The sequence below is a fragment of the Triturus cristatus genome, chromosome 11 (assembly GCF_964204655.1).
Source record: "Triturus cristatus chromosome 11, aTriCri1.1, whole genome shotgun sequence".
NCBI lineage: Eukaryota > Metazoa > Chordata > Amphibia > Caudata > Salamandridae > Triturus > Triturus cristatus.
In genome coordinates, this window is record NC_140594.1 from 868,302,821 (window position 1) to 868,316,368 (window position 13,548).

A 13,548-nucleotide genomic window follows, 5' to 3' on the forward strand; every position below is an offset into this window, starting at 1 on the left:
TGGTAGAATTAAAGGACCCAGTCCATAATATGACCTAGTTTGGGACCAGCAACCTGCAGAGTTAGCCCCATTGCTTTCCAGGGGACACCTCAAGATAGTCTTCCTCATTAGCCCACTGTAGGAAAGTGCCCTTCTGCAAGGTTGCCCCTACCTTCTTTTGCCAAGATACCTGATGCAATTTGACTGAGTGTGCCCAGGGTCCCTGCCAATCAGGTTTCCAGGGCCTTTGTTCTTTCCCTAAAACTGTACCAATGTTTTCACAATAGGCACAACTCTGGCCAACCTGTAAGCCACTTGTAAAAGGTACCTATGTTACCAAGGGCACTGTAGTCAGGGGAAGGCTTCAGAGGGCTGCAGCATGTATTATGCCACCCTCAGAGACCTCTCACCACATACATGCACCAATGCCATTGCAGCCTGCGTGTTTTGGTGCAGCTAAAAGTGAGGAGTCGACATGGCATGCATTCCTGCCGGTCCTAGGATGCTTGTTTCCAGTCCAGGGAGGACCTGGCTTGGCAGTTCGGGCTGGACTGTTCCCATGAGGTACAGGGTCAAGACTGATTTGCATATGGCCAGGTCTAAACTGGGGTGGCATGGTGAGCAAAAGAACGATGGATTTAACCCAGATCTCTTGACTGGGGGTGAATGTTTTGATTTGTTCTGCATTCCATCCATCAATTGTGTGTCTTACACATTCCTGTGTGCCATGCCTGCCCAGCACTGCATGAGGCCTAGGTAAGTCACCCTTAAGGTAGGGTGCATTAGGTGCCCTGTGAGGGCCTATCTGCCTGAGCAGACTGGTCCCTTGACTATCCAAGGCCATTCTTAGATATTATAAGTGTTCAGTGAAGCCATCCTGAGTATATGGCCTGGAAACTGGTCAATACGAGTTTCCTAGCACCATAATGACTTTACTGACTCCTAGGATGTTTGGTATCAAACATCTCAGAATAATAAACATGCACTGATTCAGGTGTCAGATTTATTACACCCTGCACTCATGGGTCCCTTCTAGAGTGAACTTCAGAACCAAACCAGCCTCTGGTGGGGTTCTGGCTAGTGACCACCTGTCACCACAAGACAATTTTCTTGTCCCCTGGGGTGGGAGCCTTCGCTCCCATGGCCCAAAAACAAAGTCATTACTGAGCGGAAGTGTTCACACCCCTCTCAGGTCAGGAAGAGCCATCTGTGGCAAGGGAGTTTCAAAAGCCGTGCCACCTTTACAAAGCGACCCCAAGCCTCTTGTGCTTTCAGGCGCAGGCCCCCTTCCGGTCTCACCCCTTTTGGGCAGGAAGACAGGCGGGGAAAAAGTAGACCATTCCAAAAGGTGTGCCCACCTCTGCCACCCTCAGGTGGGTGAGGCAAGGTGAAACCCACTCTTCAGTGCCCGCCATCTAGCAGATGGCAGGCACCCTCCAATCAGAGATGGGGATAGTGTTTGTGTGTGTGCCCCCCGTGGTGTCGGCACTGTAAGGGTGTAACCACCCGAAGTGCAATGTCCCTTTGGCTACTACCCCCAAAATAAACCATTTAGGGGCAGCTCTAAACCCAGAAGCTAGACTAGATTAGACATGGCAAGGACCAAAGAGCCGTACTGCAGAAGAGGACGACGACAAATGCTTTGTCCCCAGTCCTACCAGCCTGTCTCCTGCTCCCAAAACATTGCAAGCTGAAACCGGCATTTCAACTGCAAAAGTAATCCAAATGTTCCTACAAAACCAGTACTATTTTGTAAAGTAACATTGTATGAGAAGCATAACTTACCTGCTACTAAGTAAATCTTGGTTCTAGAAAGAAAGAAAAAAAGTAACTTTTTATACAAACAGTTGGTCTGGATTCAGTATTTGAGTGTGACACATGACTACCCTCTGATAGGCCTGACTGTTCAACTACACTACCACAAAAGAGTACGGTATTATCTACTTTAGCCTCCGCGATACCTCTGGGGATCCATTCGACTGTGCACACTATACCTTACTTTGGTATCATATATACAAACAGCTTCCTACACTCACATTTAATATCAGCACATGGGCAGCCCTAAAAAAAAAAAAGAAAAAAGAATTCTTGGAATAAAAATAACATTCTAGTCAGTCAGACGACTAAGGGTGTGGGGGGTTATAAAAACCTGTATGCTACCTTTTTGAAAGGAGTACTTGGATAGTGAAAGCTTCAAAAGACATTAATCAATGTTAACGTTACTACAGAGTTCAACCTCTAGATCACCAATTCATTCACCTTTACCAAGGATTTCAGATCGCTTTTCACGGTGCAATTGCTGAGAAAACACTTGCTTTGCCAGTCCCAGGAAGTTAGGCTCATTTGTCCTTTACAGAAATTTTTGTAAGTGCTTCCTGTTGATGTTTAATTTCTGTGAAATTAGCATCATGGCCATAAGGAACCTCCCCTGCCTGTTTACCCAACAGGAATCCACAGTTTTTCACAAAAGTCTACACAAATAGAGTAATTTCTACTGGTTAATTAGTAGTGCGTTACAACAAACAAATGATGGACGGAATGCTGACAATGCAGACATTCTCCCCCAGTCAAGAGATCTGGGTTAAATCCATCGTTCTTTTGCCCACTACGCCACCCCAGTTTAGACATGGCCATATGCAAATCAGTCTTGACCCTGTGCCTCATGGGAACAGTCCAGCCCGAACTGCCAAGCCATGTCTTCCCTGGACCGGAATCAAGCATCCTAGGACCGGTTTCTGGCTATCAGCCGTCATCAGCCAGGATAGCTTGACTCCAGTGGCGTAGTGAGCACGGGTCCCACGTCTGGGAATACCCATGCCACTTAGGGCGAAAAGCGTTACAACAAACAAATGATGGACGGAATGCTGACAATGCAGACATTCTCCCCCAGTCAAGAGGTCTGGGTTAAATCCATCGTTCTTTTGCCCACTACGCCACCCCAGTTTAGACATGGCCATATGCAAATCAGTCTTGACCCTGTGCCTGTACTGGGGTGAATGTATGACATTGTTCTGCATTCTGTCCATCAATTGTTGTTTTTTGTAATTAGTAGTGCTACATAGTTTATTAACTATCTATTGCATATTATGACCAGGAGATGCAGTGGATATTGTAGATTAATGTCCCGCAGTCAGAACTATTGTAACAAGATGCATATCAGATGTGTACAATGTGCACCAGGTTTCTCTTGTCATGGCTCTGTAAAAGTGTTGAGTATATTCTTGTTATGCATGTAAATGCCAATAAAAAAAAAAGATTTAAAAAAGAAAAAAAAACTAATACATACTTCACACTACAGCGGCATAATAGACCACAAGGAAATGTCTCCAGCGACTGTGCACGTTTCAGCAAGGTCATGGTTTCTCATTAGTTTTCATCTAGAAATCTGTGATGACATGAATTCTCTTAATAAGAATACAAAACTACAGAGGCCGCAGGGTGAGCGCCAATGCCACCACAGCCCCAGCCAGATCTGCTAAATATGCAGCGCTCTGTGTGCGGGATCAATCCTTTCATCTATTTCACTACCCGCTTGACATCGGCAGGCAAATAGATGAAAACACTGCTCCCAGCAAGCGAGAGGAGTTTTCCTGCCCGCTCTCCGTGTGTGCTTCTCACGGAAACACAAACGGAGAGCAACCAAGACGAGGACGAGCCAGAGTTCCGAAAAAGAAAGGTTTCCGAAAAGTAAAGATTCCATAACGTCCTGAAAGAAAAAGAAGCGAAGAGATGCAATCCGTACCACCGATTGATCTCAGTCCCAACTGGTTCCACAATAAAGGTTCAAGAACCAACACAATAGAAATTTGTGTCCTACACAGGTTTCCCCAGCCCTGAGGAAGACCTTCTAAAACTTACAGTCGCACAACGAAGGTTGAAACAAGTCGGCATACACTTCACTGAGGGGAAAGAGTAACCCTATTTCACACATTGGGTCAATGAAAAGAAAGTCTAAAGCTTGATTAATCTGGCATAGACAAGGAATATTATAACTGTACTCTGACCTTATTTGGACCTTACATCAAGACAGTATCGTGGATATAGAACAAGATAGGTCCAGATACACTATTGTTTAGTAGGACACACAAGATCTAGATCAATTTACAAAATGTATAATTGTTTTGTTTGATGTATTAGTGACATGTATGTTTACAATGTATTCACAATGTCTTATAGAGATAATATGGTCCGAGAGGAGGCAGCACAGCCTGTCTGCCCCTTGAAAATATTTTCTGGCCCCAGGGAGGCGGTGGAACCGGGGCCCTCCAAAAGAATGGAAGGGGTCCCTGTGCCCCCCCCCCCCCCCCCCCATATTTGTAATAAAGCCCTGGGGCGGTGGTGCTCAAACTGGCCCTGGGGAGAGGAAGTTGCTTGTGTACCCTCTCCTCATTATTTATACGTAAAAATACATCCTGGAATCTGGTTCACCCTGGGGCTGAGTTTTAAAGAAGTGAGACTGGCGAATTTGAGGGGGGGGGGGTAAGATCTCTGCTGCAAACTTTTTTTAATTTTTTTTTTTTTTTTTTTTTTTTTTTAATGCTTTGTGGCCATGGTGGGGTCCCTGGTACCCTGACTCCCCTCTTCTACATTCTCCTTTTAGGGGCTCAGCTGAGGGAGAGTCCCAAAATGGCCAACACTTCCTGGTTTGAGCGTTGGCAGTCAATCAGATCACTGCACGAGATCGGCAAGATTCGAAGGGTCCACATCCCTAGAAATACAAATTCGGTTTGCCTTTAAAATTGCAAAAGCTGCTGAATGGTTTTCCCCAAATAAAAAAAATAAAAAATTTCTGAACCAAAATCTACCTTTTGACCAAATTTGGTGTAATTCTGTCCAGCATTCCAGGCTGTAGTCGTATCTAAAGTCTCGAAGGGAATTTACATTTTGAACTCCAGTAGGTAATTTTATATATCCTTGTGTGAGGCACTACAGTAATACTCCTGGTGCACCTCAACATTGCTTTTCCAGAAACCTTTTTTGGGGGCATAACCGGTACCTGCATGTTCCTCTTTATTTCCAAACTGGCCAGTCAAGCACAATAGCTATCCCTTTAAGGCAAGAAATGTACGGTAGCAACACTGATGTTCAGCTACAATAAGAAGTGAAGACAAGCTTATGTTATGTTCAGTAAGCAATGAATGGAGGTTGCAATCCAGCTGGGGTTAAGATGCAGGGGTTGAGATGCAGTTTACAGGCAGTTGGGATACCATCAATTCAAAATGTCAGAACTATATCCTTTTTTTATTGGAACCTTGTTCCGAGAATCCAAATTCCTCCAGTAATCACCAATCAATATCAGCAAAGTACTCTTATCAATAGGAATACTGTATTTTGACAAGTTGCCCTAGTGGAGACCTAAAGTAGTTCTAATTATTACAATGTAATCCTTCCTTTCCGACTGTAAAGCACAAGGCTACAAGAGCACGAGATGTGTAATAAGACGTACCTCACGTAAACCTCAAATGTGCTATTCTTGGGATAAAAGAATGACTCAAGGTGCCCATTAGCAGTACAAATGCTCAACAAAAATAATTTGTAGCTTCTCATGGAAGTACACCACACCGTGCCAGTGCTAGTTTCACTTCCAAATAATCTGATGAATCCAAGATTCTACACCACCTGCAAATCCACCTTTATAGTCAGTTTGCTCAATACGGTAACGATTCAAACACTCACTTATCTCCATCTACCTAAAAGAGAACTCCCTTCTCCCATTAATATAAGTGATTATAAAGGGTAACAAGCATTTACAATGCAACGTCTCTGCATTGTTAAAGTTACAGCTATTGGCATTGCTCATGACATTATTTTTGTTTAAAGTTTTTGTTTTTAAAACATTTAAAGAAAAGGCATTGTTATTTACTATGTCAATAGTTTAAATCACTCTCAAATGACCGCCGCCGCGTTCCCTGTTTCTAACACCAGATGGGAGCCTGTCCTCGTGAAGCCTGGTCGGGAGGGCGAATCCCTCGCCTCGGTGTGGGTTCTTGCGCCTCCTGCTTGCGGGCTGCCAGTGCTGCGATCACCCCTCTCCTCGCTGCTGTGTATCCGAGCCCCTCTCCGCGCGCGCTTGTACCCAGAAAAAAGACAACTGTAACTTGCACACCCGTGCCATCTGACGCCCAGTCACTTAAGTTTACTACAGATGAATGCCCTGTTACTACAGATGAATGCCCTGTTACCTTATTTTGGAAGTTTATGTATTTCTTTGCATTCTAACACTTGCACGCAGTCTCCCGCACAGGCGCTCCTGCCTCCATGCATGTACTCTGCGATCTTGCTTCACAGGTCAGCCCTTATAACCCCGGTTATGCCCACTTCTCTTGTCTACCATGTTTTTGGCTGCCTTTTAGTAGCCCCTACCAGAACCCCCTAGCCCATCCACCCGTTCCTGCGCGCACAGCTATCCGCCTGTATACGTATTCTTTCCACATAGGCGCGCTCTCGTTACTGCTATTCTTCCAGTGTAACTATCCAGATTCAAAGATTTATTTCGAGCTCCCCATAAGAGGTCGAGCCCATCCGGTGGAGAGGGTGGGGGCACCTATGTTGAAGCATGAGGGAATTGTGTTGGCCTATACCTGTCTCTTCCCCCGTGTTTGACTCCTCAGTTCTGGTGTTGTCCTAGAGGCCAGGCCAGCAGGCAGCGTGGCGCGCGCACACACACCGAGACCACCATGATCACAGCTCAGATTGTGTATTTGAGAAGTGGCTGCTCTTGAAGTCTGCTTTTTAATGAGACGGACAAATGAGGTGATCATTAAGCTATCAGCATGAAACATTATTAGAAGTAATGTGTGGAATGGAAGTACATATTGAAGAATAATAAGGTTTTATTGTAATAAACATGGGCAGGTAGAGATGGAAATGTTCTATTTTCTACGTAAAATGTGTTCATTGGTAATTAATTGAAGCGAAATTCAAGTTGAAAAATGTTATACCCCCCTACATATGGCTGCCACCTCGCTACCATGTTTCCAGTTCACTGCTTTCCTTTGACAATCAGGTGCGTCCTGGCACTTATGTTATTGGCTTGCTTAAATGATAATTTGTGAGCGTGAAAGGCACAACCTGGTAAAGGGTTACCAGTGGAGATGGAGGTGGTACCCCAAAACTGCATTTCACCCGGACTTCTTTTGTGGTCCGTAAAAGCCTGTGTTCAAGCAACAAATCAGCAGCTGGTGAGAGCCTCGTTATCATAGCGAACAGACATTAATAGCATGAATTAAAGCATGCGCGTGTGTAGTAGACACATCTAAAGAGCACGCTTGAACACGATTCTAGCACACTATGAAAATAAGATGTCATTCTAAGATCTATTTAAAGATCACGTTTATTTATAAAATTAATAATAATAATATAAAAACCAGCTGCTGATTTGATGCTTGAACACAGGCTTTTACGTGCAAGATCCAGGCTCTGCGTGATAAGCTGTGGATCTTCCTGGTTCAGTCTTTTTATGCTGTTCGACACACAGAGGGCTGGCAACGGATGCGACCGGATGATCAACAGAAAATACAAGCAGGTATGTGCTCTCGCTTCATCGCTGCGCATTCGTAATTATCCGCTTGCAAGTAATTATTTATACGTTTTGGGATGAAGTAGATGGGTTTATTAACCATAGATGTGGCGATTTTATGCTCGAACGTTTTAAAATGTCAAACATGGCGGGGAGGAAAGGGAGATATTGACGGCTTTCTCCGAGGTCAAGCAGAAATGCCTCGGAGAAACGCAGCATCATGTTCAGATTCGGGGGCGTGTTTTTCTTTCTCTCCTCTTACCATTGGCTGGAATATTTACATTCCAGAGGAGAGAAAGTAAAAAACACGCCCCCGAATCTGAAGAAGACTAGGCTTAAACGGACAGACGCCCCTCTCCTCCAATTTCTGGCCTCCGTTTAGGAAGCCAGCCAATGGAGAAGAGGGGCGGGTTCAAGCCCTGTACCTAAAAACATTAAATCTCGCAAGCGAGACTGCGCAAGCGCAGCCTTCGCTAGCCGAGACTTAAAAAGGAAGAAAAACGGTTAAGGTAAATACTAACAGTATTGGAAAAGTTAACAGATTCTGCCTTTTGGATCAATTGGCTTTGAAGAGGTGGTGCACAATCAAAAAAAAAAAAAAATTCGATGCTCTGCAGCATTGTCCAAAGTGAGAGGGAAAGAATAAAAAAGTGCTGTGATATGGCCGTGTAATTTCGTAGTAGTGTGCAATCATGACAAATCACCTCACTGACGCACCTACAACATAAAGTACTATATTCTTTTAAATTAACCGTGCTAAGGTAGAAGGTGCTCGCGTTAACTACATAAAAATTAAATCTGACATGCACATAAGTGCCTTTGGAAAGGTGCAGCAGACCAGCAGAAAAACGGCAGCTGCCTGGACACCCCAAAATATATACAAAAAAAAAAAGAAATTACCTCAGCGAGGAGTGGAGGAGGAAACAACAGTAAGTGAGGGGGGGGGTGTAAGCCACAATAGGAAGCGAGTTGTGGGAAGCAGGGGAGGAAGCAAGGGGGAAGTAACTGAGGCGCTCAAGCCTGGGCCCGGAGTGAGAATTTTTTTTTTTTTTTTTAAAGTCAGAATGGGGAACACAAGATGCGTTCGGAAGGGGGGGGTAGGGTCGTAGAAGCAACAGACAAGAAGGGATTTCGAAAGGCATCTGCACGCTTGGAGTGCTACAAACAACGAAAATGTTCCTCGAATGAAAGAAGTGGAGCAAAACAGGTCATCCAATCAAAAGGATGGTAAAGAGGCTCTGCTCTATGAGAGGCACAAGCAAAGAAATGGGTAGGTAAGCTATCCAACAAAAAGCAAGACAATCCGTGGGGGGTGGTAAGTTCACAAATCTTAGTCCACAAGAAGATTTTGCTTACATATAGCAAAAAGTTGCCTGGTGTGCAAGACAAATGTGCACCAGGAGAAGAGGTTACGGAACAATAGCATTGTGCAGGAGAGAAAGTGTGTAAAACATTAATTCTACTAGAGAACCTGAAATAACTGGTTGAAGGCAAGCAAAACTAGCAAACTTCAACAGAAGACCATTGTTTACCAAGTTAACACAAAGGTAAGTCATTCCCCTACGAGTCGCGCCTAGCCTTGAGGACAGTTAGTGCGGCCATAAAATAATTTCACCAACAATTTAGGCGAGAATGTGGGTTTCACAGAGCAAAGAGGTTCCAGTACCTGCAGGGGAGACACTGGATCACTTAAAAAAACACATTAGAAAGGAAGGAAACAAATTGCCACCAACGTTTGAGAACTTCTTCAAAACCCTCACTGCTCACATTCTAGCCATATCCCTTTTCCAGTGGCAGTGGGAAAAGAACTAGATCGAGATAAGACCAATGGAAGAAGATCTTCAGAAAACACCACACTGTCATCAACGAGGTACATGGGAATAAATTATTATATGCATTATATAGATACTTTAATATGTGCTCTGATTCCTGCTGAATGAACTGCAGGAAACTGGGTACAACCGTATGTAATCCTGTGGGCCTGTCCAGGATTACAATATACTGGAATAAGGCACAGGAGGTATATAGGCATCACAGGATTTAATCTGGGTATATGTGTACTGGTAATCCTATTGGGGGTCCCCTTCAAGTTCTACCCACTACATGGTAATACAAGAAAAACAAATTTAGTTGCCATTCCTAGTGGCAAAATGCACCGCCGTAATGTTCTGAAGTGTGGTAGATAATGGGGAGGACCCATGGGCATACATTAGGACTACAAAAGGTTTGTCGGCGAAGTGTGTGTGTGTGTGGGGGGGGGGGGGGGGAGGAGCGGGCGTGCTGAGAAGCTGGCATACATACTTCAGGTAAAGGCTGCACTTTCAAAAACAATCTAGCTAGTGATTTTATCAGTATGATCTGGCCCATGAAACCAAGAGCACCATGGTTTCTAAGTACAGAAGAGAACAGAATACGGACTGCAGCAGAAAAGAAAGACAATGACCTTGAACTATGTATATAGATCAGACTGTTGCACCAATGTAAGAATACTGCTGGGACCGCTAACGGGAGATGAAGTTGAAAGGCATCTGGTATGAAGCATGTGAACAGTACTAGATTTTCAGTAATGGTGATGAAAAATAATTACCAGCCAAAAGATGAAAGATGGGGTGGGCCTTTGTTGTGTAGGAGTAGGGTAAATGTACAGCATCTTTATTAGGACCTATTTTGAAGAGCATAAGAACAAACAATTGAGCAGGATTTGTTGGCAGTCTCAAAAGGAGTAAAGGTCCCCTTGGTCTCATATGGTAAAGCAGAGTACAGAGTAGACCTGTTTAGGAGCTATACGCTGCTAGATAGTGTCAGTAAAATAGGACTTCAAGCCCTTGATGCTCTAAAATGGTTTGCATTAAAGACATTTAAATGAACGGTTCAAGTAGAACCCAGACAGAGCAAAAAGTGCATTTGTTTACTTTTACACCAAATCACTCATAGTAGATGCACCAAGCTTCTTCTGAAAAAGTTACTGTGTTAAATTACGCTAAGCAGCATACATACCAGCTACAAAATTGTTGGTGGTTAAGAGGTTCAAGCAGCGAGAGCACTTTAAAAGTATTAAAAAGTGTTGAGCAGCATCAATTCATTCCACACAGCAGTCCTTTCAAAAAAAAACAAGCAGTAAAAGCTAAAAAGGATCTGAAGTACAAATAAGGTAAACATAATAACCGGGAAAGGGGCACACAAGAACATGTACCATCAATAAACACTGAACAAGGATCAGGGAAATGGACCATAATGCAGCAACAACACCTTTTCTAAATTATGCCTGAAAGCAGAATAAAAGGCTACACACTCAATGAAAGGAAAGTGCCTCCCAATTGGCTCTCTAAACACTCAAACTACTGGCCATCTTAAGTCGGGGCTCAAAGGGAGAGAGTGGGTGAGAAGTGGGGTGTAAACTTTAGTTAAAAAAATATATATAATAAAAAGTAGTCACCGGTCTAGACCTGCAACCTCATAAAATAAACACCAATGTGTAAAAACAAATTAATTCATATGCTAAGAAAGACTTTGCTGTATTGGGGAAGAAATATTCCCTTTTCCATTTACACAGTCTAAGTGGATTGGGGAAGAGTGGTAGGGACGGGTCTTCACTACGGGGCTATTTAACGAGCTTCTAAAAGTAGTAAATGGCAACAGGACAGCTGTGCTTAGATACCATCATACCAGATTTGAAAAAAACTAATATGTAAATGCATACGTGCCCGGATCCAACAGCAGCTTTCGTTTTACATCGTTCCCTTTTCGATTGAAAACAGTTCTGTATCTTGCCACAACTAGATTCATGCAAAATAAACCCCCATGCCGTACCAAACTGGATCGTGCTCTGTAGATTAACATGGGATGATGTATTGCCATACATATTATTCAGTCCTACAACATTCTGTGGCTAAGGCTTCGATACTAGTAATAGAAAGTAATCTCAAAACCCCACCGAGAACGAAGAGCCCTTTAGTTTAAGGCTATAAGCAACAGGACATGGGCAACAGGTCTATGGTCCAAACGATGTAGTAGTGTGCATAATATACATTTACATGCACAAGTTTGAATAAGCATGGACTGTGACACTTCCAAGTCTGCAAAAAAAAAAAAAAAAGTATCCCCATATCAGATAAACGATGTTAACGACGTTATTAGACCACAAGACGGGCAGCAAAACCTATATAGGACGTAGTACAACGGTGGTCATTCCTATAAACTGGACTCAAATGCTAAGTAATGCTTTCGACATAAAAAATATACACCGTGCCGCTACTCTGCCTGTAGCTGCAATAATGTGCATCAGTCTCACCCCTCCTTGCTCGGATGCGAGCATTACTTCCCTTCAGCTTTACATTGGCTGCGGCTGCTTCTCAAACAGCCTGCCATGTGTGCTCGTCACCTCCCAGCCTTCACACCCAATGCGACCTGCAGCAACATTAGTTACGGGCTACCTACTCTCCATCGGTAGACGAAGGGGTGGCGGGATTAGTGTTTAGCGCCAAGCACTGGCTCGATCAAAAGAATGCATAGGCAGGTACAGAACCAGCTGAAATGCCACACCCATCTACCATTCACATTATGTGAAGTTTATTCGGAGAAAATCGAGGCGCAGTACCAATCAGAGTTGTCCAAATGTGGATGCCTGCACCAGCCAGCCTTTGCAGTTTAAATGCAGTGCCAGACTACTATAGCGCGATCACTTGCTTCAATAAGGTCTTATACCACTTTAGTGGTAGTAGATTTCTTGCACTTTTAATTTCCTTCAAAATAACTAAAGTATTCTTACAGCAAAAGGTGAAATTAAAGCATATTTGAGAAGTTCATCGTTTTCAAACAAACAAGAGTAAATTAAGTATAGAGGTGGGAAAGGAAAGCAACTCTTCACACTGTAGAAAGGAAACATGTTAACACAGTGGAACTGCATCAGTGAAATGCAACGCCGTGTGCATTATAGTTCGAGTCTAGTCTGCCAAAACCCTAATAAGGCTCCTACTAGTAGTAATGCAAGTCTAACACAGGGCCCAACAGTAAAAAAACGGTCATCTCAATTGTTATAAAACTACGTGGCAGATATCTAAAAATACAATAATTAATTCAGTGTTTACCATGCCAGAGAAGGGAATAAAAAAATGTTTAAAAAAGCCAACACCTTTCACAGCCACAAGCGCTCCAAAGCTAAATATGATACAGAAGACTTCTGATGGCAGCTACAATGGATAAAGCATTCAAAAATGCTCCACTTTAAAGTTAGTCTTAGAATGAATGACAGCAGAGGAAAAAAATGTGGCAACGAAGAACATGTCACCAATACACTGGACATTAAACAGGTATTCGAATGAAAAAGTTTAGCAAAACCCACAACAGGATCCCATGTCATAAGCAGGAGTAATTGGACAGAGCTTCCCTATAACGCATTCCCTGAAGTAATTGATGGCTGTGTTCAATTTCTACTACTACGTGGAACTGCACTATTGTTCATTTAGACTAACCCTACATGAATGTGAATTTATTTTTTATAAACGAACCTTTTGTAATTCGTATACATCAAAATTGTACTTCACAGGGTTTCTAAGAATTTCATTTTGAGAAATCTCTGCACATGCCAACAGAATACAGCGAACAACATTCCCAAAAAAAAATCTACAAACAAATTGCTTACTCAGTCAACTGTTGTACCTTTATGTTCCTCAAAAAAAAAAGTTGCCTTTACGAGGGAAGGTTAATGGTGTTCTGAGACCGCACCTAAAAGCTGGACACAACCTCCTACATTACCTCTTCAGTAATATATATTAATACCTTGTAGTGGAAGATAAGGTGAAAATACAGGGTATGCTTGACAGTGGTTATCTGTTAACGTGGCCTAGTGGGTTGTGGTTTAAGTTTCAGAAAATGAGAGCCTGATATCCTGAGAACGCAGTCGTAAAGAAAAGCTGAAAAAAGCTGAGTAATTTCAAAAGATATTGGCCCACTCAATAGTTAGTAAGCCCATTCACCAACTTGCCTCACCCAAAAAAGTTGAAGGGGGCCTGCTGAGGTCTTTCGAAGAAAAAAAATAAAATAATAATTGC

The 13,548-nt window shown here is 43.1% G+C and overlaps 1 protein-coding gene across 3 annotated transcripts in view; it reads right to left on the minus strand.

The window, feature by feature from the left end:
* The window catches only part of SMC4 (structural maintenance of chromosomes 4), a 910,253-nt gene that overhangs the window by 889,903 nt on the left and 6,802 nt on the right, over window positions 1-13,548 (minus strand). The gene's annotated exons all lie outside the window — the stretch shown is intronic.